Raw genomic sequence first — 27657 nt, 5'->3', positions numbered from 1 at the left:
AAGTGTGAGTGCTCTGTGCTAAATGAGGGGTCACTTCCTGGGAGATGCTAAGATTTGTGTCTATAGCGGGAATCAGGAGGAAGAGGACAGAGGAGGAAGCAAGGTCTTCCAATCCCCTTGAACTTGCCCAGCAGTGGGGCGTGGGGCGGCATGAGACATAGCTCTGTGTGTGGGCCTGAACCCTGAGTCCCTGAACTCTGGGCCAAGTGATCATCTTGCTTAGACCCGGTTCTGGAAAGCAGGGGATTTGACCTCCCGCAGGACTGTGGGAAGGAGATGATGTGTAGAGACTATCCAGAACAGTACTCCCCGGGGGCAGATGGAGGCCTGGGATCCCCACCAAAGGGCATGAAGACCAGGGTGGCAGCAGTTGGTGCTGTTCACCCAAGAGCCAGTCATGACCTTAAAACTGTCCAAAAGCCTCGGCTAGCTCAGGACAGGGGAGCCAGGATCTTGGACTCTAGAAATGGTGCCTGAGTCTCAGAACTGTCTGCTTCTCTCCACTGTTGGCCTCATTTCCCACCCGCCAGGAGAATGACCCCAAGACCCATGCCCTCATCCTTGAATGACCATGAGAGGCACTGAATGAGCTGGCTGGGCAGCTCTAATTCACAAAGGGCCACAGAGGCCTCCAAATGAAGCTACCGGAGGCCAGACCCAAATTCTCTGTGAATGTCCACTCCCAGAACAAGAAAGTGACCAAAGGGATCCTGAGAAATTCTGGGAGACATGAATCCCTGAAGATCTTACACAGAGAGCTGAAGTGGCAGCCCTCTCTTGTCAGCTTGAAAAAAGAGAGACGAAAAAAGAAAAGATGAAGGTGATGGCTGTCACTTACCTGCAGGCAGGTAGAAGGAGGTGATCATATTTATCCTTCTCACTCCCTGCCAAGAGCTCAGGATTCACGGGGAGTGTGTGAAAAATACAGATAAGCTGTGCTGATCAGTGAAGCTGTTTTAAACATCAATTTTTAGAAACAAAAATAATCAGGCTTGGGGTCATGCATGCTATGTTACTTCAAAAGAATCAGGCTTGGGGTCAGACTGGCCTAAATCTAGCCTCCTGATGACTCTAAGATCTTAGAGCTCTTTCATCTCCTAAGTCTCCACATTTTCATCTGTGCAAGGGGATTAACAACACTGATAGAACCTGGTGGCTGCACAAAAGTTGATCCTTTCCCTTCACGGAATGGTCAACCCCTCTCCTCGACCCAAAAAGCCAGGGGTTATGGATGGTGGTGTCAGCTAAGGCAGCTGCATGCAGATGGGGTAGGGAATGGCAACCCACCCCAGTATTCTTGCCTGGAGAATCCCATGGACAGAGGGATCTGGTGGGTTCCAGTCCATGGAGTAGAAAATTGGACAAGACTGTGGAACTGAGCACAAACACATACAGAGGGGGCTGTATATCCTGTTTGTCGTTTTCCAAAGCTCTTACACAGGAGGACAGATTGGTCCAGAAGACATGTCCAAGGGGACAGCTGGGCCTCCATCTCACTGCAAAATGGAGCATTTCCCAGACTGATGGGAGGAAGTGAGCTGGGGAAGCATGGGGGCGTTTGGTGGCACTGCAGTGCAATGAGAAACTTATGCAGTAGCCACATCAAAACAGGTGAAAAGAAACAGGCAGTACTAATTTTAATAATGCATTTCATCTAACCCAATAGATTCCAGTGCTATTACTTCAAGACGTAATCAACATGAAACATCTTCATGAGACATTTTGCAGGCTATTTTTTGCACCAAGTCTTCAAAATATGGTGTGTGCTTTGCTCTCACAGCACCTCTCATTCCAGATGAGTCACATCTCAAGGGCCCCATAGTCACCCATGGCCATTGGCCACCAGACAGGACTGCTCAGGGGTGCCCAGGCCCTGGATCTGTTGCCTGCAAGTCAGGAAGGACATGGACTGAGCTTGGGGGTGGGCCAGCCAAGGCCAAAGGAGCTGGGTCTCCTTGGAGTCAATTCCTGCCATGATGACCTCATGGACGTCCTTGGAATACCACCACTGCCGGACTCTGCAGTTGATTTCAGTTTGAGGTGATGTTGTAGGTGTCTGATGCCCTTGTTCCACATGGCAGAAGTCACATAAAGTGGTTTGAAATTTCTGTAGCACAGTTAGCATTTTTAACATATCTGCGGTGAACTTTAATGGGATTCCCATAAAAATTGTACAGACCTCCTAACTAGCTGGAATAGTCAGTGAATGACCTTGGTGTTTTTAATTAAATCCAAAGTGAAATTTAAGAACTTGAGAGTTTTATGTGGCCGTCTACGCAAGATGGGAACAGGGAACGAATGCGCCTCTCTACCTGCCCAGCTGACACTGGGTTGATCCAGACTAACTCATTCCCAGGTGTGGGGTCAAGTGATTGCTCAGTGTGTGATGCTTGCTTGATAGCCCAAAGATTTTCCAGAATGGCAGGAAGGACTTCTCCTGGATAACTAACTGACGCTCGACCTTCTCCCTTCACTTACAAGATCTTTTCTTGTTTGTGCTGGTGAAGGCAACACATTTATTACTATAATAATTTGTTAAATGAGGTGCTTCCCGTGGAATGATGAGCCCAGGTGAATTAGAGATGTACGTGTTTCTGGGATGAGGAGGAGGATGAATGCTAAGCATAACGACCAGTGGGAGCAGGTTGTCAATCAAATTTGTGAGTGGCCTATTTAAGGCAGAACCCACCCTGGTTTATAAAAGGACACAACCTGACTCCTTCTTATAGTAAATCTGTTTCATCATCCCCCTCCATCCCAGGAAATATCCAGAACTCTCCCCCATTCATTCATTGGAGGTTAATCAGAACAACTGTGTACAAACCAAGTGTGGCTCGCACCCCAACCCCTCAGAAGCCTCCCTCTGTCCCTAGGCAAGGAGGTGCTCTTAGTTCTTTGAAGCTACAGGTCACTGCTTCCCGATTTTTTCCAACCACCTATCACAAATATAATACATTATGATTCTAAGTGTACTTGTATTATCTCCCTGATGGATGAGAAGATTTTAAAACACAAGATCTGGTTCATTTTCTTCCTGTCTCCCAGAAGTGCCCAGCACAGGATTCACCCATGTACTTGACTGCCCATCACTCCTGGTGTTCCCCTGCCCCCCGCACCCCCCCCCCCCCTTCACCAGCCCTCTATCTCTCGGGTCTAGTTCTGTCAGACTATATCATCTTTCTGTCTCACATTCCTTTTCCCTCTTTTCCTACTTTTCAAAAAGCACCATGGAAGGCCTCAGTTAACTGCTGGGCTGGGGCAAGATATTCTCGTTAACTAAATGAATGAATGATTAAAGTTAACTGAAGAGTCATCCCCAAACATTTTTCTGGTTGCCATGAAAATCCTCATTGTTGAACATATTTCTAAATATAGAAGTTCCCATCTGTCTTAGGAGCAGCCACGTAAAACGTAACAGAACTTCTTGGTGGTTGAAGATCATTATTCGATCATCACTTCTCATGATGAGTCCTTTCCCAGAGTGCCCTCACCACCCTCAATGCCCCCTCAACCTCCTACAAATTCTTCTCCTAAAGGATCATATGGCTGTCAGATGCCTCTTATCCTGAATCTAAGGCAACAGTCACCTTCTTATTTTAATCCAGCACACTATGAAGATGTAGAGTAATGTGTCCCAAATTAAAGGACAAAATAATTCTATGAGATTTACTTTGTAAAAGCCACAAAAGAAGTTGGCAGATACCTCTGACCCAAACCTGCCTCCTTGTTTAGAAAAAAAAAATATGTTTTGTTCATGCATAAGATGACTGTTAATTTAGAGACGTTGGGGACCACGCTCCAGCCCAGAGTCGGGGGGGTGGTTAACTCTTGATTAGTTAAACCATTCTTCTGGATGGTGATCACTTTAGGAGTTCCTATAATAATTGGCCTGTGACCACAGGGATTGAGATTGAGGCATGAAGGACAGTCGGCTGAGGGACTCCTGGAGAAGGTTTTCTACCTCCTAAAAGGAGGCACAGGGCTGTCCTCTCTTCCTGCCCTGGGGTGGTATTTTCTGAGAATGAGAAGCTGGGTGCTGCTGCAGCCACATTGTGACCATGAGGGGCAGGTCCAGGAATGAATGCCAACACAATGGCAGAGCAGAAAGGTGAAAAAAATCTTGTCCTTAAGTACATCATCGGTCACCAGATCAGCCATCCTGGAATCTCCAGAATTTCCCGCTTAGGTTTAAGATATTGAGTTAGTCTTTTGTGTCTCAGTGCTATAACTGTAACTGATGTGTACAGCTCTTACCTTCTAGTCTTCAAGCAGAGGGGGGTGGAAAATAAAGAGAAATGCACAATCTGAATAATTATTCTATCTGGCGTGGTTCTGGTTAGTTATCATTTATTTATATTTTTAATATTGTTTATTTTCTAGGGGGACTTGCAGCCACGGATTCTTACCTGCAGAAAGTCTCCTGTACCTCCACAGGAATCTGCCTGGCTCTGCATTTTCTTAGCCTATTTTCTTCATCCCTAGACCTCTGAGCTGAAAGCTTCCTCTCAGACGCTCACATATGGATCCCAAACAAGCAAATCTGTCTGTGCAGACCTCCACTCTCATCACAGGTTGGTAATTCCATGCTGACTGTAAACATCCAAACAATCTCAGAGCCAGAAAGATAGCCTTGCAGGACGGTTACAGCGGTGAGTGAGGAGGCTGTTCCCCAAGTATGGATGTCTCTACCAGTCACTCTGCTGAAACAGAACGAGTTGGAAGTCCAACCAATCATAAGAAATATTTCTTTCCCCTTTGTTCTTCAGTTTAATTTTTTTTAATTTGCATACAGTAAAATTCACCTTTCTGTGTCAGATTCAATGAGCTTTTCCACGTTCTCAGTCAGGACGCAGGCAAATCCATCACCCTCAGCTCCTGTCTGTCCTCAGGACCTCCTCCTCCTAATCTGTGGCACCTCTTCATTCCTACAGTTTCGCCATGAGAGTGATGTTTTATAGGATGAAGCCTTTGAGCCTGGCCTCCTTCGTTAACTACAGTGCATCTGAGGTTCACCCCTGTTGTTGTGAGTATCAGTTCAATCCTTTTCATTGCTGAGTAATATTCTACCATTTGGATGTACCACAGTGTGTTCATCCACCCACTCCCTGAGTGAAGGTCATCTGGACTATCTCTAGTTTGGGGTAATCACTATAAACATTCATGTACAAGTTTTACATGAACATTCTTTTTGTTTGTCCAGGGTGACACCAAGGACCAGGAGTCCTGGATCAGTGGTCATTGGGTGTGCACCTTTGTGATGAAACTGCCAATCGGCTCTCTAGCATGGCTGTTCCATTCTGTGTTCCCACCAGCGATGAACGGTGCCCCTGTGGCCCCAGATTCTTGGCAACACATTATTTCATCCGTAGTTTTCACTGTGTCCATCTGAATAGGTATCATTAATGCTATTTCATCAAGGACTTAAAGGGTGTTTAACACAGGAGGTTAAAGGGAGGGATGGTTGTAGAGAGCAGAGGGCCCTGGGCCCTTCCCCACGGTGGTGGCACCATGATTGGTGGTGTCCCCTCGGAGCCTTTGAGCTGCATCTTCTGGGTCCTCTCCTTGCCCCCAGGTCCTTCTGGGAGACACATGCATGCACACACACACTCCCAGGGCCATATCCCCATGCCAAGCTTCCCTCTGAATGCAGAGGAGACCTCGTTTCTCTGCACCTTCCATGCCCTCTCAGACAGATGTGATTTATGGTGCATGCCAGCACAGTCTCTCTGTGCATGGCTGGAGGAAACCGAATTGATGAGAGAATTGTCAGAAATGATTCCGCGTGTGTTGTGGGGTGGATCTTAAAGGCAAATCAAACGGGAAAGAACCATTTCTCTGAAATAAAATGTTCTCCCATTGTGATGTGTAATATTTCCCCAAGAAATAATCTCCCTAATTTTTCCAAATGAGATTTTGGAAATAAATCTCAGTTAGGTGACCAGGCAGTTCTAGGTAAGTAAGATATATCAAAAAGATGAGTTTCTAATATTTGAGGACAAGAATGTGGTGTGAGAGCTCAGGGGAGGGCAGGCCCCCGGCAGATGGGCATTCCAGTTTTCAGAAAGCAGATGGGTTTGTAAGGGACTCCATCAGGCACTGAGGGGTGGATATGATGAAGGGACTGGGGCGGGTGCACTATGGACCCATTGCCTGGATGTTTACACTTTCCCAGTGCGTGACCACACAGTGGGTTAGGGTGCACACCGTGATGGTTAGAGGACATGTCAGGTGTCTCTGTGGCCTCCTCCACCTCGGGGTCTGGTTCAGCAAAGTGGCTCCATCTCTTGGGGGACCACAGGCAGAGCTGACTTCCCCAGGGGGAGGAAGGGTTCACCCAGGTGAGCAGAGACCTCTGGCTACTTGAAAGCTCCACCAAAAGTGCCAGCACCTACCTTGCAGAAGCCATTGGGTCCACTTGGAAACCCGCCTTCCTGATGTGGTGTTGGGGCCGGTGAACCAGGACCTCTGGGTCTTGGGGAAGGACTCATTTCACATGCATGTGGTAATGGGGTACTTTGAGAGTGTGGCTAATCCATGAATATTAAAAATAAAAAATGACTGATCGATGAGAACTTTGTTTGCAGCAGGAGAGTGCTGGGTTCAGCCAGACCAACTCTCACAGCTTAATTACCATCATCAGAGTTGGTTTCACAACAGAGCAGGAGGTTTTGACATCATTGATCTGCCATCAAGGTCCAAGGCTTTCAGAGACAAGTACCCGCCCATCGCCTTTCAGGGCTGTATTGGGAACACGTCAGCGCCACTTCGTATTGATACTCAGGGGAGATAAAAATGCCTGTGATGGTGTGATTGATCATCGCATATTAACTAAGGTTATTAGAAAAGGAAAATACAACGCTTCCCTCATCTCCTCGTGGTGCTTTATCTGATAATCTATCTGCTTCCTGTCCCTGGGTCTCTGTTCTCTCTGGCCACGTTTTCTTCTCTTTTCTTTCCCTTTTTTTTTTTTTTCATCCTTAATGAATTTCAGTCAATTAGATGATGAACAAAATGACCTTCCCAAGATCTCCCAGGACACTTCCTCTTTGGGAGAGCTGTTCCAAAGAAAACCATAGAAGATTCACTCAGGAAAACCTCAGAGAACCAGCAGAGGAGCCAGAGATGCCCCAGCCCCTTCTCAGGGGGTTCAGACTCTCACCCATTCCCTTGCCTGGACAAGGGCGTCTTTTGCCTCCACTTGGTTTGAGCAAAGACAGGTCTTGAAACTGATCCCGTCTTCTGAATGTCTCTCTTGGTTTCTGGGATCGAGTTTCCTGGGCCCTGGAGGAAAGACAGCAGGGCAGACAGAGGACAAGAAGCCTGAGTGTCACTGTTCGAGCTCCCACCTTGCTAGCCTTGCTGTGTACCACGTGTTCAGCTTCCCTGGGACGTAGCACTGCCCTGTATTCTAGGAAGACTCCCCTGAAACAAAATAAAAGAACTCCACCGACACCTCATGTAGGACTCATTCTTTCCCGTGGTGAGCATTTACTGAACACCTGCTGTGTGCATGGGGCTGCAGGCGGGGCTGTGGGAATCTATTCCACACACACCCCCACCCCCCACCAAAGTAGTGGATGCAGGCTTGGGCACTGGAAGGAGATTTGCTGCCTCGGGCCTCAGGCTCCTCACCTGTCACATGGGAACAGGGACATCCAAGCCTCTCATGGGTGTGCGCTTGATAAGAAACTCTGCACATAGAAGCCCGGCAATTGTCTTGACCACGACAGTGATCTGGCCATTGAGCTGACAAAGTAGGTGATCAGTGAGATGTCAGCTTGGTTTCTGCCACCTGGACATCCTGCCACATGCCTTGGGGGCCAGATGGTCTCAGGTGAGCATCCTTGGACCCTGCCTCTCTCTTCTTGGCCAGATCTCAGGATACCTGCAAGGCCAAAATTGTCTGGAAGCAAAGCCTACTCATGACCTGTGTGTATCCTGGGACTGCAGTAACCAAGGGCCACAAGCTGGGGGCTCACACAGTAGAAATGAATTCCCCCATCGTTCTGGAGAATGAACATCTGAAATCAGGGTATGGGTAGAGCCGAGCTCTCAGGTAGGGGGGCTAGAATCCTTCCTGCCTCTTCCAGCCTCTTATGGTTGCATCTTCACGGGGTCTTCTTTCTTCCCTGTGTCTCCTCTGCAAAGGTGTAAAGAAAACTATGACTGGTGGCCCACCAACTCAAGAGAAAGAAACACTTGTTCCAAGTTCTGGGTTCAGTGAAGGTTCGTTACTTGAGACTAGTGTAGCAGGTGCTGATGGATACACATGAGTCGAAGCCTCAATAGGCTCATTGACTCAATGGACACGAGTTTGAGCAAACTCTGGGAGACAGTGAAGGACAGTGCTGCAGTCCATGGGGTCGCCAAGAGTCAGACACGAATGAGAGACTGAGCGACGACAAGCCTGGGTAGTTCATAGGTATGGCTGCTGCTGCTGCTGCTGAGTCACTTGAGTCATGTCCGACTCTGTGCGACCCCACTCGTGTGTGACCTCACGGCAGCCCACCAGGCTCCTCCGTCCATGGGATTCTCCAGGCAAGAGTACTGGAGTGGGGTGCCATTGCCTTCTCCACATAGGTATGGAATACACCTCAAAAATAGCACTGATGGAGCGTTCTCTGATCTAGGAAGAGAGTGCAGAGCGAAACTGAAATTCAAGCTAGGTGATGCCATGCTGACCAGAAGCCAGCTCCTAAGCGGGCTCTTCACAATGTGTGGGGAGATCTGAATTTGAGACAGGACAGAAGGCAGAACAGTCTTCTGATGAAATCTTTTGAATGAAATACCGGGATGCCTATAAACACATTTACTTCTCAGCTTAACTTTTGAAAGATTTTTGCTTACACCTAATGCTTAACTGACATTCGATTGTTCATGTCGATTCATAATCTGATAGGGTTGTTGAAGAATATTCATCTTACATGTATTGACAAAAAAATCAATTGACAAAATGGGGTCCTTCCATCCATGTGTGTCTGCACCAAAAACTCTCTTTCCAAATTTAGCTCAAATTTGTGGATTAATTTTACAAGTGACAACTCATCTGCTTTCTCTTTGTAATAAAATAATTAAATTATTTTTGCTCCTGTTCAGTTGTATTTTTTCAGGGTAATCCTTTCATTAAAAGCCATTTAATGTTTTTGTTCTATTATCTGCTATATTTCATCTTTTGTATTTTCTCTGCTCTCCTGTCATGTTTCCCATTAAGTTTCCCCCCTTTTATTCTCTTGTTGTGATGGCTTTTAAAAGAATTCCCCCCCTAACACAAGCTTTGAACTTAAAAACCTGAAAACCATGTTATTTGGAATAAAAGAATCTGGGGTGTCACACATTTGCCAGCTAATGTGTTACTCCTTATGTTTTGTTTTAATTTTCAGACCAATTGTTTATGAACAAGGTCTTTTGTTTCTTCGAGGTTGGTCTGGTTCTCCGGACTCATCCTTTACAGGAAATGATAATCCTCTGACAACATAATCATCACCATGGCAACTGGAGGCGATGTCTCCAACAGGATTATGACTTCAAGGGCCTGGATTTGCATTTTTACCCACTCCTGGAGCGGCAGGCATGCACCTCTGCTGGCCCCACTCCACAGCATGGTGTATGAGAGGCTCCGGAGGGCTGAAGGACAGGTTCCCATGCTGAGAACAGGCAGTCGGGAAAAGCATTGTAGATTCAGAACCTGCTGCTGCTCCATCAGCTTCAGACACACTTACCAAGCAAAACAAACAGCTTTTCAATTTTTTTAAATCTGTGTTTTGCTGTGTTATGCTGCCTTTTCCCACCACTCCCACTGAGGAGTGATGTTTTAAAGCACAGATGAGCAATCCTTGGGTGATGGGCAGATAGCAGCTCAATTCCTAGAGCTTGTAACTCTTCTAACTCATAGTTAACTGGTCAATCTACAGTTAGGGGAGAACTGATAGACCCACTGGTGCCATTCTAGGGTGAGAAAAGGATAGCCTTGCCCCTCCAGCTCAGCGGTCAATGGCATAGGGCTGACTATCTGCATTAAGAGCTCAAACTCTTGCATTAGACCAAGCGGGTTCCCACTTCTGCTTTTGAACTTTATAAGTTACATAACTGAGTATTGTTCAGTCACTGAGTTGTGTTTAACTCTTTGCAATCCCATGGACTGCAGCATGCCAGGCTTTCCTGTCCTTTGCCATCTCCCAGAGTTTGCTCAAACTCATGTCCAGTGATACCATCCAGCCATCTAATTCTCTGTTGCCCCCTTCTCCTCCTAACTTCAATCTTTGTCAGCATCAGGGTCTTTTACAATGAGTCGGCTCTTCGCATCAGGTGACCAAAGTATTGGAGCTTCAGCTTCATCATCAGTCCTTCCAGTGAATATTCAGGGTTGATTTCCTATAGGACTGACTGGTTTGATCTCCTTGCTGTCCAAGGGACTCTCAGGAGTCTTCAGTTTCACAGTTGGAAAGCATTGATTCTTCAGCCTCAGTTTTGGCCACTGTTTAAAAAAAGAAATTGAGTTATCCAGCACATTCAGGAGACCAGCAAAGGAAGCTCAGGGCTTGTACCAGGGTCCAATAGGCATAAGTGCTCAGAAGCCCTGTCTTGGTTTTCCAGGTATTGCTAGCAGGAGAGGCAACTGCCCATTTCACAGATGTTGAAACTGAGGCTTAAGGAATTTCCATGGAGCTCCAGGTCAGAGAGCAAAAAGCAGCAGGTAATGGCTTAAACACAGACACTTCCACTCAACCACTGGCCATGGCCAGAGACTCAGCAGACCCTGAAGGGCCACGAAAATGCAGGGCATAGGACCTGACTATCCTGGAGGGCTAATTGGCTGAGTGAAAGTGGGCATAAAGGAGATAATTCCCTGCTTCCCACCCCTTGAGGGCACTTAGTTCCCCCTCCGCACCCAGCCTCATCTTTCTTCTCTTTTCCCGGAACCATCATGACACAGACAGAGCTGCCAGGTTGGGGGGCGGGGGGGCCTTTGCATCACCCAGAAAGATGGCAGGGACTAACACACTCCACTCTGCATAGAATCCAGGAACTATAATTGGTAATCCCCACATGCAAAATAAAAATAATCACTCCATCAGCATTTCATGATGCATGTGTAATTTTTTTTTATTTAAACATTTAATGTCATAAAACAAGCCTGGCATGCAGAGGAAACTGTTGATTTCTTCCGAAGAAATCGTTCCCTTTTAAGTCTAATTAGATATGAGTTAGGGCATCCCAGGGGAGGAAGTCAAGATTTGGGAGGCTTGTCCCCAGTTGGCTAAACCCAGCAATGATGCTCTCAAAGTCAGCAGCAAAGGAGAATTCCTTCAAGGAATAAGGGAGACTGATTTGTGGGCAAAAAGTCAACACATTGTCCCCCCAAGCCACCCACAGGTTAGTGACTTTCTGGGAAGGAAGAGGGAAGTTCAGGGTCCAGAGAAGCTCTGAGAAGGATCCTCCTCTTCTCAGGATCCTCCTCTTTTTAGGGGTTTGTCCATCATCCACAAGTACCACTCAGCCTTTGTTCCTCAGTTAGCCTTTCAGTCCTGGGAGGGTGGCTGCCCAGGAAGACCCACTGTTTAGACTCTGAAATGAAGCAATTAACATCTTGGCAGTGGGCAGCATTCATCATTTGTGACCATTTTTATTGAACTTCTCCCCCAAACACAAGATGGGAAGACATTTATTAGCTCACACAAAAGGCATCTCTGAACAGCAAATGCTCAATTATTTCGATGTTTACTGTTGAGAAAACTGCAGAAGAAAAATGTGCATTCAACAGACGCATTCTGAAGGGTCTTATATAGAGGAGGCTTTTCTGCCATTTCTAAGGCACATTCTATCATTTTGCTTGGTTTTGAGTCATTGCAGCCTTCTGGACTCCATATTGTATTCTGGCTTCCACCTCTTCAGGCTTACCTAGTCGTCACGGTCTTCTGGTTACATTCATCAACTGCATGACTTGCATATGCACCCTTTCATCAAACTGGTTATCACAGAACCTCAGATCAGGATAAGGAGAAAGGACAGGAAATTTGTAGAATATTTCCCAGTTCCAAGTTTTTCTCCCACAAACTCCATGACAGTATGGTTGCCCCCTAAAGCGGCTGCCTGTGCACCGTCCCATACTCTGTCCAAGGACTGTTCCTTCCTGTGAATGCTGGGCTCAGTCAGGTGACCTTTGGTCAATAGGATGTTAGCATCTGTGACTCAAGCAGAGACTGGAAAAGTCACTTGGGCATCTCCCTTCATGGTTTGACCCTGCTACTCCCTAGAGAACATATTCAGGGTAACTTGTCAGAAAAAAAGTGAGTGGAGACTGGTCCAGCTGCTCCCAGCCACCTGCAGCCAACTTCAGAACAAGACAACTCCGGTGAGTCCACTGAGCCTGACTCATATCAGCAGAGCAACACTGTCAACCTGTACCCAGGTGGAAAAAGACTGCATAGTGGTTCCCTGGAGCTGTTACCTTTGTGATGGTTTGTTACACAGCACTGAGGCAGTAGGTAGCTGATACAAACCCAGCATGTTTACAGTTCATTAAGCACCTCTTGTGCATCAGCTGTGGCACCTGGTACTTTACAGGCTCAGCTCTGGCCTGACTGTGATGCCGAGAGGCAGTTGTCAGAATTCTTATTGGTGCAGATAAGGGTGTGTGCCTTACATGGGACAGTCTATAAGCAGGATGAACTGGGTTTGAACCCAGGGCCATCTGCCTCTGGTCTTTCCTCTTCCCGCAAGCCATCTGTCCCCATGCTGCCAGGTGCTGCCTTCAAGCATGAACAGGTTGGGCAGCCTCCATCCATTTGATTCCACAGGCCCTGCAATATCGCTCTAAATTGCCAGTGCATCATGTTGTGTCCCCTGGAAATTCACTAGGAATGAAATGAATCTGAATGTCTAAAAGAAAACACACAGGCTGGCATTCTATTTGCAGCTGCCCATTCAGGTCTTATCATCCTGGCTCATCTTCCCATGAGGCTGTATAATGGGATCACTCCGAACAACCCGATGTGTGGGAGGCTTAACCCACCATGCCTCCTTCGAAATTACTGGGTTCCCACTACAAGCAGTGACTACCATTCTCCACTGCAAGGTTCCCAAGCTGAAATCTCTCACCTTGTGGCCCAAACAGAACGTACCTGCCCTGAACCAAAATCATCCAGCCCCTCCCATTCTCAGTAGCCTCTTTGGCAAATGCCAGTCCCTTCTGGATGTATATGAAGGTGTCTAGATCTGCCCTGTTCCTCAGTGAGCCATTGGCCTGATGTCGGTCTTCTCTGTCACCATACGGAGCATGGTAATAAATAGGAGGAGTATATATTTGTGGATGAGTGAATAAAAAATTGTACACATGGGGAGATTTTTGAGTACAAGCTTATTTGTGTGTACTAGGGCTTCTCAACTTGGACTGAGTATTAGAATCACCCAGGGTGTTCTGAAAAATACAAATGACGGGACCCCACCCTGGACCAATTAAACAGAGACCCTGCAAGATGCCTGGGTTCTTGTTTTAAAATTCTCTGCGTGAATTGAATGTGCACTCAACCCCCACACACACATACACATTTTATTTTAAACACAAAGATTCAACCAACTCTAACACTGGTGATGTCATCCCCGCAGGGGACTCTTACAGAGTGTCCCCAGAAGAGGGTCCAGTGAAGTGTTCTGTTAGTGGATGTAAGAGTTCCTCCCATCCTCCATCCTGCCCAGAGACCTTCAGGGTCACCAAGAAGCTGGAACCACTAGATGTGAGTTGAGGGATGGGCTTCCTGCTCACCTCTCAGCTGGGGAATGGCCCCCTAGGGTCGTACACTGACTTGTCTTCTCTCACTGGCCTCGAAGGCCATCTCAAGATGCTAGAATGTCACCTCCAAGCTCAAGAGCTGCAACCCTTGCCTACCATCTATTCACCCTTCTGCTAGTCTCAGAGTGCAACCATGGCCAGGACTTATCTGCCTATGACTGCACGTCAGTGATAGATATTGTCCCTTTCAGCCTAGTTAATGAAGGATCTGAGTCACGCCAGCTTATGTCTGTCAGAGAAACACCAGCAAGCAGGATACAGAGACCAAAACAAACCCCATTTGGAAGCATGAACTTGAAGTAAATCAGGAAAAAAAATTTGTTGGGTTTCTCTAGTGAAGACTCATCACAGGAAACCAGCTGACCCTCTGCCTGAGTTTCAAGGATCTTAAGTTTCAGATCCAGGGTTATTTGGGGCAGAGGTCAAGGCATGGGTGTTTCCTTGATCAAGGAGCCAGGGACTTCTATGAACACCAGCCATACGTGTGCCCAGGTAAGCAGGCTGTAGAAGGGAGTGGGTCTTCCATAACTCGTCAACACGCAATGATTTTAAAGCACTAAAACCCAGTCACGTATGTTTCAACCTAAACAGGGGAAAGGATTGTCTATTTTATTAGAAACATCTCTCCTGAGGAAGATGGAAAGACGGTTGCAGGACTGGCCTCTGGACTCACTGTCACCACTAGCTAACCAGCCACAGGACCATTCGGCTACTGAAAACCTTTAAGTCAAGTTAGCCCTCTGGCCCAGTCTCTTCATCTGGGGAAAGAGGGCATCTGGCTGAAAAATAAAAATAGCCAATGCTTTTTGAGTATTTACCATGCTCTGGAAAATGTGCTAAGTGCTCAATTATTTTAAAACATTAATAATTCTATGGTTATCAGCTCTTCACCACACTGGGAGGTACAGACTGTCATGATCCCGTTTATCAGATCAGGATCCTGGGGCCAGAGAGATGAGTGATGTCCAGGTGGAGACTCCAGGACTGGACGGAGGGGCTGCAGGTTGCTGCTGTATTACTGATTCTAATATACTGTCTTCTTTTGTGAGCAGAAGGCTCCTTCCAGCTATAGGATGTGGCCTTGCTCCATTGACCTGGCTCATCTGCAGGGGCATTTGTAGAAAGTGGCCTCTGAGCCACCGCTCGACCTGCAAAGACCTAATAGTCACCAGACAGGCAGGTAGGGAAGGCAGCATTTGCCAGACTAGATCCACTGAAGGTCTTCGTTGTTGTGCTGGGTGTTAATTTCCTCCTGCCCATTGATACAGTCAGTAGCAACTTGGTATCCATTCACACTTCCTTCTTGAGTGCTTCCTGTCCTGCCAATGTTGATCAGCCAAAAGCTATATTTTCCAGACTCCCTTCTGCAGTAAGCTGACACTCAGGTGGCCCCAACAATCCCTTGAGCATGGCCTCCAGCCAACAGCCTGCAAGAAGCCAAGACCTCAGTCCAGCAGCCCTGGAGGAATGGACTTGGCCAGCAGTTAAGTGAGCTTGAAAGCAGGCCCTTCAGTAGAGCTTTCAGATGAGACCCCAGTCCTGGCCAGCATGTTCTTTGCAGCCTCTAAGAAACTCCAAGGCAGAGAACCAAGCCAAGCCCCCTGACCCACAGAGCCTACGAGATGATTAACATGTGCTAAATTTATGATAACCTGTTAAACAGCAACAGGTGACAAGTGTTTAGTTCTGCCTGTCAGACGTTCTCCTTGGGATGTAGAACACGGAAGGGAAGCATCTTCTTGCTCCTTCTGTCTGATTTCAACCAGTCTGTGTGAGGTCACCAGCCTGCATTCCAAGAAGTGGTGGTCAGGGTGAAGCCTGAGAATCTTGGTGGTTATGTTCACAGCCTAGCACTCAGATGGGGAGATCACACTCCCAAATGTCATCAATAGATCAGTGGGTCTTCTGATTTCCCACCTTCCCAAAGGTAGGCAAGGTGATAGCCCCCTGGCAGGTCATTTCTGCAGGACATGTGGTCTGTGTTGGCTGGCTGGTCTGTGCATCACTAGCATTCACTTCCCTACCTGTCCAGCCAGTTCACAAACACCTGACTCCTCATATTAAGTCACTGTCTCCTACCTCCTCAAGTGGTCTTTATTTCCTGCCCTGAGTCCTAGCAGATCCACCTTGCTCCTATATTGTTTCCTAGAAAGTAAGGCGAGCCTTTCAATATTCTCACCATGCTCCTGAGTGCTTTTTCTCTGTGCAAATTCAAGATGCTCTGAATGTTGGCCAAACATGAATTAGATGACATAATCCTACCACAAGTACATATGGGACACAGAAGTTTAGGAAGCAGCACTACAGAAATCATGGCCTTTGTCTCTCAGAACAGCTCTCTGAAGTGGGTGTGAATCACCCACCTGTTTTATAAACAAGGAAACCAAGACTAGGGGGGGAGTAAACATGTGACCAAAGCGAGCAGTGGTGGAGCCAGGACCCTACCAGGTCCCAAAGCAGTTGTGGTCCCTTCCTCCCCAGGGTGGCACTTCCCATGACTTATTGTTCTCCTGACTTCCTCATCCTTCAGGTTCTACAAACATGAACCCCAAGGTAAAAACGGCCATTAGATGCTATTTCCTCATGTGCATCCCTGTGATGCTTGCTTGTCCAATGAATGTCCATCCCTATTGTGTGAGAACCAGCTCTTCCACTTGCTAACTTCCAGAACATGAGTGCCTGCTCTTGGCAAGATCACAGCATCATCCAAAGACCCTGACCATCAGGATGAATGGGGGTTGAATTTCCCCATGTCCTTGGTCTCCTTCTTGCTCAGCACAGAAATGCCTTTGGCTCAGCCAGACGCCCACAGGCACCACCACCCCCACCCCTCCCAGAAGTGCCTTTGCTTAGCTCACCCACATGGATGGATGCTTTTCCCTTGGCACAAAGCCACTGTATTGGCTGGTGGATCCCTGTCCAAGCAGGGGACACAAGTGTGAACAGAATCTTTGGAGGACCTAGGAGTGTGTGACCAGCAACAAGAAGGCATCTCAAGGTCATAGATGTCCCTTCACATGCTTGAAATGCTCCCACTCTATAGAGTTTCTTCCCAGACTGTGTGTTGTAGAGAACAGAGTTAAGAGCAATGAACAGAAATGTCTGGGAAGGAGAGGTGGGGATGCCTGACAGTTCAGGGACTCTGCAAAGATCCTTTTCTACATTAATAGGAGCCATGTCTCTGAAGGTGGTGACCTCGGTAGGAAGTGGGGTCTTAGCAAGTGATGTCATGGGAATTTTCATGAGTTCCTCTTCTTTCACCCCTAAGATCACCTTTCAGTGCAGTTTGTGAAATCTTTCTAAGACAACCCTCCTCATCTTCACTGTCTTCCCCTTTGTGAAATGTATGACCCAAGCTGCCAAAGCAGCACCCTCAGTTCCCCACCCTGCGGCTGATCAGTGATAGGATACAGGGTGGTCAGGAGATATTTTTGTATTTTGTTGTTCAGTTCCTCAGTCGTGTCTGACTCATGTGACTCCTCCTTGCAGCACGCCAGGTTTTCCTGTCCCTCATTATCTCCCAGAGTTTGCTCTAACTCATGTTCACTGACTCAGTGATGCCATCCAACAATCTCATCCCCTGTTGCCCCCTTCTCCTCCTGCCCTCAATGTTTCCCAGCATCAGGGTCTTTCCCAACGTGTCAGCTCTTCGCATCAGGTGTCCAAAGTGTTGGAGCATCAGCTTTTAAGTCCTTATAAGCAGGCAAATGTTGAATAGCAAAGATAGGGAAGAGATTCATTGTTAAAGCTAACGGCAAGAAGCCTCATTAGAACATATTGTGAGTGTTTTGGAAGCTCTTGGAATGTAATTGGGTTTTCTAAACACCATACCATTTGATTCAGGTTTGGGAGAGGTGATACAAAGTGGACTTGAAGTAAAAATCGTCGATTATGTCCTGCAGCTCAAGCCCAGTGCCAGCAAAGAAGCCTAATTACCCACTGAAGCTAATTGCTTCCATTTGAGCCGGCTGCTAGGACTCTGCACAAAGGATTTGGAAATGAGATGGATCAGAGAGTTGCAGGCCAGAGCCAGGAGCCCAGGAAAGCAGGCCGCTCTCAGGGAAGCAGTACACAGGCGGGGAAGCTTTCAAAGACACTTCTCTTTGAGCTGCTCCATATGAGCCAGCCAGAGCGAGAGCACTGCTTCCTCTGAAGGTGCCCAGAATGACTCGAAAATCTCGTTGAAAGTGGCAGGGGGGAGACAGGCTCCGGGATAACAGGATGCACACACACGCTTTGATCTCCATCAAGCGCTCTGCAAGGAGAGTCCTGGTGTCAGGGCTCTGAGGAGCTGACACAAGGGAAGACAGCCTGCTTCAGAAAGGGATCCCCTCCCTATCCCTTTCCACCCCACTCCCCACAGATGCTGCAGAAGGCTGATGTCAAAGGGACCATGTCTGCAGTCAGGAGCCTCCAGGGGTCCTCCAGGGGTCCTCCAGTGGTCCATGACAGCTCCTCTTAGAGACCTAAGCCAGCTTCCCCATGGACACACCCACCTGCTCTTCTGCTTGGCCCTGGCTGTCCTGGAGATTGTCCTCACCTGAGGAGAAGCTGCACTTACCAGGGTTTGGAAACTCAGAGGCCAACATGCTCTTGACACTGGGTAAGAGGAAATGGATATCTACTGCAGAACAAGCCCCCCAGGTCAGCACTGACTCTGTTCCCTTCCCAGCCCACCTCCTGTGGATCAGCTAATCTGGCCAGAATTATCTGAGAGACACGTAGTGACTCTGAACACTTCTCATTTTCACTATCACTGCCCGGGTCCAGGCCACCATCACCTTGGCCAGGCCCAGAGCAGGCAGGAATGCAGTAAGATTTCATGGGCCCTAATTGATCAGTTTCACCTCTATGGTCCATTCTTCCATTATATCTATCTACAGAGGGTGAGGTGGTTGGATGGCGTCACTGACTCAATGGACATGAATTTGAGCAAACCCTGGGAGATAATGAAGGACAGGGAAGCCTGGCATGCTGCAGTGCATGGTGTGGCAGAGTCTGACACAACTGAGCAACTGGACAACAAGCTGTCCATCTATCATCTATTGATCATCAATCTATCCGTCATTTATCTGTCTGACTATGGCTTATCTATTTACAGTTGGATCTTTAATAATATGGGTTTGAACTGTGCACGTCCACTTATACTGAGTTTTTTTTTTCAATGAATACGTTTATTCCTACAGGATCTACAGCTGGCTGATTCCACAGAGGCAGAGAATCCAATAGAGAGTCCCCATGATGGGACATGAGCATCTTGGGTCTTGGGTCTGTGGTAGGTTCTGGAACCATACCCCTGAGGTTGGAGAGATCTCTAGAAAGTTCTTCCCCCTTGTCTTCCCCCAAGGTAACCAACTAGTCCCAACCCAGAGGGGAACATCTCTGATTTTGCCAAAGGCCCAAACCAAATTACTGGTTTAGGCCCTTGCCTTTGACCCCAGTCAAAGGGACTTTGGGTCTCCTTTTTCTTTTAAACTGAGGGACAACTTACCAAGAGAGAGTCCAGAGCACTTAAGAGTCCCAAAACCTTGCTGGTGTAATCACCCCCCGCCCACAGCCCCCAGGTGTAGACAGAACATTTCCAGCACTCTCCATGTTCCTCTGTGCTCTGGGTGGTCAGCCCTCCAACCCGAACCTGTTCTTGAACTTCCCATCCACAGAACCACACAGGATGTGCGCTTTCACATCAGGCTTCTTTTGCTCCATGTTCGTCATCCAGGAGTGACCGTGTGTTATACACTTAAAGTCCACTCTCTATTCTTGTAAGGCTTGCCTCGCTTATTTTATATCTGTCTGTCTGCATTTCTAGAAAGTGAACTGCTGTGTCTTGAAGTGGAGCGAGCTGTGGTAGGTGGATGTGATGGAAACCACAAAGGCGGTGGATGAGTCATTCACATTGAAGGAAAAATTCATTCCCGGGGAAGGCAGCCGGTGACCAAGAATCAGACTAGGAAGTCCCCAGATGAGAATCTCCAGCTGGAGGGAATTACAACTGAGAAACAATGGAGAACTTCCCTCAGACGCCTTCAGACAAGTACAACCAGTGCTGCGCAGGAGCTGGATCAGCCTCCAAGGATTTCCAGGCACAGAGAAGGCCAGGTCAGAGCAGCAACTCAGAGGGGACAAGCTGGTGCTGGTGGGACCTGACCTATTGACTTTGCAGGTACTACTGAGGGAGACTGAGTGGGTCCAGGCCCCTGGTGGTCAGTTCACTGCTGTGCTTGGCCTGGGGCTTCAGGTCCACCCTGTTCTCAGGTCTCCAGGGAGTCCTGAGGCAGGACTTCCCTTCAGCTTCGGGTGGCCAAGACTGAACTTGACACAACTGTCCCCACAAAGAGATGCACACCCACCCTTAGATGCTACCATTTTGCAGCAAAAAAAAAAAAAAAAAAAAAAACAAACAAACAAACAAAAAAAAACCCAGACCATACAGAGCTTCTCTGTGGTGTGTGAAAACACATCTGTTCATTTATTTATAATACTTTTAACCTCATGCCCTGTCCACCCCACCAACCCAGTCCCATCCTGAACATCAGGCAGGCCCCACCCCAGTCAGAGCCTAGGCGTCACTCAGGGACCACTAGCTGGAAGGTCTCTGCGTCCATCACTCCTGAATTCGCACCACTGCAGACCTGCTTTGTTGCTTGGTAACAGTTTTCACGGGCACATGAAAAGGAGAGTTCTGAAAAGAGGCTTGCTTAAAGCCTGACAGCAATTACAGGCAAAGCAGTCCGCGTCTTTCATTTCAGAAACCAACACACAAATGCATCTTCCCATTCAGTTAGTGTTTTATTATTATTTAAACAGCCTCCCCACTCCACTCGAAGCCAGCTCTGTGTCAACACTGACTCCACACCCCTCACTTCTGAGCCTCTTCAGTCACTAAAGAGAGAAGGTTCTTTTTCGCGGGCGTTTGACTTCCTCTTGGCTTCAGAGTTTGTGGTGAACAACAAGGAGCGTCTCACACTCAGGTCGCAGCCCTAAGAGGAGGAGAGGTCTTATGCCCCCTGCCTGGGCCAGAAACCATGCCCACAGCCACTTCTTCTCCTCCATCTCCTTACAAGCAAGCCCCTGCTGAACTGCTGATTAACTGGCTCATGCATGAACATAGTGGGCTAATCTGAGACTCCTAAGGGCAACAACCAACTGTGATCTGATATTTTTTTTCTCCAGGAAGCTTAAGGGAGTCCTAGGTAAAGAATTCTGAATAAATGCTTCCCCTCTTTCATGATCCATTGGTTCTTACGCACAGAGGTGGTCGCAACCTTCATTAATTTCAACTTGTCGAAAGGGAGGTTTTGATGACATCATCAAACTTGCAGAAAGACTTGAGCAGGTTCAGTTTGATATTAGAAAGTTCCCCACATTGTCCCCATTGTTTTTTTATTCAACTAAATGAACTCAGGCTTCCCTGGTGGTAAAGAATCCACCTGCAATGAGGGAGACCTGGGTTCAATCCCTGTTACGCAAAGACCCCCTGGAGAAGGAAACGGCTACCCACTCCAGTATTCTGGCCTGGAGAACTCCATGGACTGTCTATGGGGTTACAAAGAGTCGGACATGACTCAACGACTTTCATTCACTTCACAAACTGAACTCATCTAATAGAGTCTAATAGAAGTATGTTGAAGCCCATGTCTTACTTTTTTTAAATTTTATTTATTTTACTTTTTTATGTATGGCTGTGCTGGGTCTTCATTGCTTCATGGGCTTTTCTCTAGCTGCCGTGCACAGACTTCTCACTGCAGCGGCTTCTCTTGTAAGGAAGCTCTGGCTCCAGGGTGCATGATCTTCTGTAATTGTGGTACATCAGCTCAGTAGTTGCAACTCCCAGGCTCTAGGGCACAGACTCAGTAGTTGTGGCTCCCAGGCTTAGTTGCTCTGAGGCATGTGGGATTTCCCTGGGCCAGGGATGGAACCTGTGTCTCCTGCATTGGCAGGCAGGTTCTTTACCACTGAGCCACCAGGGAAGCCCAGAAATTCCATTTTTGATCAAGACTGAACTGTTTTCGGCAAGTCGTTCCATCTCTCGGCCCCCAAGATGGCGATCTTCACCTTCTGTGGTGACGCTCGTGACCCCTGGACCTGCTGAAATGCCCCTATATCAACGGCAATTGCTAACCTACTCAGCATATTATCAACCACCTAAAATGCACTCTTTAACTTTTCTTCCAGGGAGAAGTCATCTGAACCAGTCATCAGAAACCCCATTCTTCCGGCCAATTTCCTGAGAACAGGGGGAGCAAACACACCACATCTGGGGGCCCTCCCATCTGTCCCAGAACCGTCTCCCCTAAGCTGAACAGGCTCCAAATATCATCTCTGCTGCAGTCTTATCTTCCTCTCCGTCCACTATATAGCATCACTCTTGTCTATTTCAGATAATTAATTATCAGAAATTGCCAGAAATAGCTTCAAATCTCACAGCAGTTACCCCTACCCATTAGCGAGCAAGTGGTTGCAGTCTCTCTCTCTCTGGGATTATTTGTGCTAAGAGGTCAAAGATGGCATGAGAAATGAAAAGCCATTTGCTTTAGCACCATTAGTACACTTTGTAGATAATTATATAATTTTTCAAGTATTCCTGGGTATTCACTTCAGCTGCCCACTCTTCTGAGTGAACTTTGACAAGAGGAAATTGCAGGTAATTTCTGTTTGTTTGGGTACTGTTTCTATAGTAATAAGGATAATTATTAATAAAGGAAAAAAGTTGTATTAGATTTCAGTCAATAAATAATCTGAATTTTTCCCTTTAAAAAAAAATGTTCACAGCACAGAGCTAAAGTAGAGAGAAACAAGGACATCTCCTAGTTTTGCTCACTCTCTCTTTTTATTTTTTATTTTTTTTGGCTTATCTTGCAGGTGAGATATCATTCTCAATTTAATTAAAGTCAGAGGAATAATGGCTACAGGGCTATGTTTCTAGCAGGGATCCCAAATGCCAAGGAGCTTGTGAATTTCTCTAACAAGAGAAGGGTCAAGATCACCCATGTATTTTAAAGACAAGTGTCCACCTCTCCACCCCACCTGGCCCCACCAGTTTGTAAGTTCTATGAAAAGCTTAGAATATCACCCTCAGTCATAAAGGAAGAGAAAGTATTAAACAACAGTGCCTTCAGCAACAACTGCCCATTCTTCCTCTGATAGGCAAACAACTGGGCACAAGTAGGCCCAAAACCAGGGGGCTCCGCAGGCCAGCCAGCTTCCTTTGATTCTCTGGCTGGCTGAAGAGTGAGAGAAGCACATGTGCTCCCTTCACGGGCACTGGCTGAAGCTGAGCCACATGTCCAGGAAGGATGCTCTGGAAGGCTGCAGCAGCCAGCCTGGCAGGAGCTCGCCCCTGGTGAGCTCAGAGCAGGGACCACAGCAGACTGATGAGGGACCCTGCCTTCATTTAGGCTCCCCCGGAGGCAGAGCCTGAGCAAGGATTCAAAGGTCAGATGTTTATTTTGGAGGGAGATCCGGGTAGAAGGGAGTCAATCAAGGTGTGCCATTAAGGCAGCTGCCACTATGGGGACCTGGGATAGTCTCCCGGGAGACCTGCACCTCCGAGTCGTCTGTCCTGAGGGCTGAGGGAGCCAGAGGATTTCCTGACAGTCTCCCAAGATAGATGGCTGGAGAGCCACTCCTGGGAGGCCCTAGTTATCTGACACTTGGCCTGCCGGGCACCGAAGTGGGGACTGTGCGGGACCAGGAGGGCCCTAGATAGAGAGGCACAGGCTGGCAGAGATGGGTCAGGATGCAGACAAGGAGGAGGTGTGGGTGTGGTGCCAACATGGCCCATGTCGGTCACCAAGGTGGATGAGGGGTTGGGGCGCCATGGAGACAGAGCAGCAGCTCCTTCACTGTCCACTGGGCCAGGGGAATGCTTCCTGGTAAACAGAAGGGATGTTGGAAGTGAGCCTAAAAGATGGGCAGGAGCTCCCCTGGGGAGGGATGGCGGGATACAGCATTGAACGGACCAGGAGGTGTATGAAGACGATGTCAGGACCCGCCCCCGGGGCCAAGGTTGAGAGAGGAGAGAAAGAAGGTGATGCCATGGAGAGGGGGGCTACCCAGGCCAGGCAATGAGAGATGCCTGCGATCACCAGGGGACCCCCAGAGGAGTTCAAGAAAGGGAGTGACAGTACCCAAGTTCATGCTTTGAAGGAACCATCTGCCCATGGTCTGAAGGGCAGTGTGGCATCAAGCAGGCCTGAGGAGGAGCTTGACAGCAGCTTGGGGGTGAATAGGTAGGGGTTTGGGGCTGCAGAGAGGTAGTAGGCAGGAGGGAACTGATCAACTCCAGCTGCACTGCTGTTGACAGGGTTGGGGACACACGGGCTTAGCCATTTCAAAGACAAGAGCCCAGCGCAGTTTGGGAAATGAGGGATAAGACCAGCCCATGCAGGTAATAGGTTGGACTGTAACATCAGGAAAACCAAACGCACCTGCCTTCTCAGGCCCTACCCTGTACCCTGAGAGGAGCACACTGCAGACGTCAGGAGAAGAGGCAGGGAGGCATCCCTAAAAACAGCCGTCGGATGCTGAGACTCAGCTGCTAACCCATCTTCCCTGCATGTTCTTGACTCCCGAAGCCACCTGCTCAGTCTCAGCCAAATGTACCTCCCAGACACCAGTTTTATGTTTAAAGAGATGGTTGGAATCACTGAAAATCCAGCCAGCAACTCTGCTCTGAACATCACATCACCTCCTTTCTCCATGCTCTGCTGCAGAAGTTCAGACTACCCTTCATCCTGTGACACAGCCTAAACAAGCCTGTTCACTACCCCTCCCTATGCTCTGTTAGGAAACTATCCTGATGCGTTCCCTTGAAATGCTTTGACCAGACACGCTGTATACTAGTTGTTTGCAAGCAGCATGAAAGGTCCTTTAACTGGCTTATGGGAAACAAAAGACATCCCCATTCCCACCGGTTTCACCATCTCTCAGGCAATCCCTGGGAAATGCCAGCAGCCCACTTGTCACAGCAGTCACACTGCGGTGTTCTTTTCCTACGGCCGATCGCTGTGGTGTGAATACCCCTGCTATCAACATGACGAAGCACGTGGCATCCTCTGCGCTCCCCGGTGGATGTGAGGGAGCCGGACAACACACCTTTGGCCTCATTGTTCTGTTAGCCCGTGTCAGAAGTCGCTCTGGTGGACTTGGTGGGTTCCTCCCACATCCCATTAGAACCACCTGTCACCCCTGGAGACAAACCTGAGCTGAGGAACCAGCTCCTTCATGAACCAGGTGTCATGACTGTAAAACCCAAACAGAGAGAAAGCTACCTCTGTATGGGGTTCTGAGTCCCAAGTTCGGTCAGGGGCAGACTCCAGGCCCAGAGAGCGTTGACGACTCCCTCTGCCCCATTGCTCCGGGGACCTCATCAGCTGCCCTTCCGGGCTGCACTCTAATTCTCTTATTCTCTAGACTTGGAAAGAGAGAACGTTACGAAGTCATTTTCCCATCCTTGCTTTACATGCATCCAGCTCTGCTCAGCTGCAGCTTCTCTGTCTTTGGGCGTCTTGTTTCCCATCTCACATGTTCCCAAGAGTCAAGAACATGCAGGGAAGAGAGGTTAGCCCCTCAGCCATGTTAGATGCCAGCATCATTACGGCTGCACCCAGGCCACTGGGCATCCACCTCCGGGTGTCGTGACTGCCAGAATTTCTGGGGGGAGTGGAGCATGGTCATCTCCCTACAGCTCGTTCCAAATAAGAACCAGGAGCAGGTAATGGACCCGCTGATTTTCACTTTTTTGAGGAATAATAATGCCTGATAGGATCTGAATTACACTGTTCTTTTTTTCCCTTCTACAATCTGCATTTGCAGCATTTTTCATCAATTCGAAGCTTTCGAATAAAGATCATCTAGCACGCCTGGGATAATTACGTCTATCAAAGAACACTCACGGGTGCACAAAGCTTGGGAAATGCTACGCCGATGATTTGTTTGAAGTGCAACCCAAGGAGAGGAGTATCTATAGTAACCGCAGCCAGGTATTCAAATACCACTGTATTTCCTGATAATGGGTCCATTAATGAAATAGCAGTTTGATTTTCAATCGCACTTAATGATACCTTTTGTGTAACCAACAACCCTATGTGCCGACATGTTCAAACGGGCTGGTGCAAGTGAAGGGACAAGTCAGGGAAGGGGAGAGGGGCTGGGGGACAATACTTTAGGCTCAATCGGAAGAGGAGCAGCGCCGTCTCAGTTGGAGCTGTAAGGAACTGGCCGCCGAACCTCAGGTCAGTCCTGGTGGTTTGGAAACCCTAAGACTGCCTGCATCTGCACCTTCCACTCTTGCTGGAGACATTTTAGAAGAGTGGACATGGGTCCTGGTGGTCACGGGAGGTCAGCACACCTCAGGTTCCTTGGAGATTCCTGGCATCATGCCATCCAGACCTTGGGGGCATAAAGGGCCAAAGAGATTATAGGAGCTGGAGGAGTCAACCCTACAGTTCTGGCCATAGAGACAGATGGTCACCCAGCCCAGAGCGAGCCCATCAGTGGTCCCTCTGTGGGACACATCATTGAGGCAGAAAGAGATCTGTCCAAGCCTACCAGCGGCTCAGTGCAATGGCAGGTATAGAAGAGAATGCTAAGGACGCCACATTCAGCCCCACACACTCGGAGAAGTGGAAAAAAGCAGCGGCGAACAGGAAGTAGAGGCAGAGACCCCAGGTTCCCTCAGGCCCACCGTGGGACTCTGGCATCTTCAGATTCTTAGATTCCCTAACATCTCCTTCAGTCCTGATCCTAAGTTCACCTTTATTCTGAGCCACTTGCAATGGACCCCAAACAGAGGGATGGGTCCTCATGACATCAGCCACTTCTCATCAGCCCATCTGGTCTTGGGGAAGCATCATTTAAACAACCTTCCAGAAGAGACACGAGTTCTACCAAGATCATCTGCCTGAGAGCTTTGGGGTCATGTTCTGCCAAATATTTCCCTCATCTGACCCCAAGTGGTTCCTCCGGCAGGTGGAGCTATTGGCCTGGAGCTGGGCTTACATGGGGACCACCCTGAGAGGCTCCGTCTTCCTAGTGGACTTTGAGTGATTCTGCTTTGATTGTCCTGAAACCCCTCCGAGTCTAATCAGCTGGACACAACACAAAACTGGAGAAAAAAACACTGATATTTGAAATGATGAGGGTTTTACTTTGGATCAATTTTTTTCCTTTCAGTTAGAAATTGACGTGCCACTCCTAACCTGTTCTCTCTCTCTCTTTTCACATCTCTGAAAAAGCTCCTATTCATCTGGAAGTCAGCACCACATCCATCCTGTTGTGATTGTCTGGAACCAAAGGCAGCATAAGCCATTTACAAACCCCTTCTTTCTAACCAGCCTCATTTGTGGGCTCAGCATGGGCTCAACCCCCAGCTGGCAGGGAGCCCCCACTTAAAGAGAGGGTCAGGATCTGTCTAAGCTGGGCATAATCACATTTCCCAGTGTCCAGTCTCTGAGACCAGAGTGACAGTCAGTATCACTCCATTAGAAACATCACTGATTTACCGAAAGGCCATAGCCAGAGCCTTAGGTACCGGGATGGACATTGCAACAAATTAATGAAAAATTCCATATAGCTGAAATGCCCTACAAGAAGAGACCAGTTGTAAAACAAACAAACCAAAAATGACGCAATGGCCACATGATGAACTATGACACAATTCACCAATTCATCCTCAGAAAATATTTTGAGAACATGGAAAATGCTCATGCTTTTATATGAACAGAAGGGAAAAAGCAAGAGACAGATTTGTGAATAAAAGATCGGTTAAGTTTTGCATTGTACACACACACACACACACACACACATACACACGCCTATAACCCAAACACTGGCAGGAGATATTGAAAGGAGGCAAACAGGAATGC

The sequence above is a fragment of the Ovis canadensis genome, chromosome 13, assembly GCF_042477335.2.
Source record: "Ovis canadensis isolate MfBH-ARS-UI-01 breed Bighorn chromosome 13, ARS-UI_OviCan_v2, whole genome shotgun sequence".
Taxonomy (NCBI): Eukaryota; Metazoa; Chordata; class Mammalia; order Artiodactyla; family Bovidae; genus Ovis; species Ovis canadensis.
Note: the sequence above shows the minus strand (reverse complement) of the source record.